This window comes from Otolemur garnettii, unplaced genomic scaffold (assembly GCF_000181295.1).
Source record: "Otolemur garnettii isolate 467f Iridium unplaced genomic scaffold, OtoGar3 scaffold00091, whole genome shotgun sequence".
In the NCBI taxonomy this organism is placed as follows: domain Eukaryota; kingdom Metazoa; phylum Chordata; class Mammalia; order Primates; family Galagidae; genus Otolemur; species Otolemur garnettii.
The window spans coordinates 5,819,092-5,819,514 of NW_003852486.1; the positions used below are offsets into that span (position 1 = coordinate 5,819,092).

Genomic DNA, 423 nt, shown 5'->3' on the forward strand with positions numbered 1-423 from the left:
TGTCAGAGGGGTAACACACCAACAAACAAGAGGCACATCTCACAAGTGTGCGTGAACAGGCTACCATGACGCTTGTAGACTACTAAAGGGTCTGGTATGACTTTTTAACTTTTCTTTCTTTTTCTTTCTTCTCTCCTCTCCACCCCACCTTAAACACTGGAGTTGAGAACTAGTACCCGGGCTCTTGTGCCCACCTGCTGGGACTTGGCTGCTGGAAGTACATGGCATCCATGTCAACCACATGTTGGCTTCAGCCACAGTGCCCTAGGGCTAATCAGATGTCTGTGGCAGACTTTAGGCTGCTGTTCGCCTGGATACCGGACCCAGGACCCAAATGTCTCTGGCGAATTGCGCCGTTGGTGGATGGAGCATATCCTGGGGTAAACTGGGTAGTTGGTGGCCACGATGCCCATAGGTGGTGCC

At 51.8% G+C, this 423-nt stretch overlaps 1 pseudogene; it reads right to left on the bottom strand.

Moving 5' to 3' along the window:
* On the bottom strand, positions 1-91 carry LOC111727056 (annotated as a pseudogene).
* Positions 92-423: the final 332 nt, after the last annotated feature.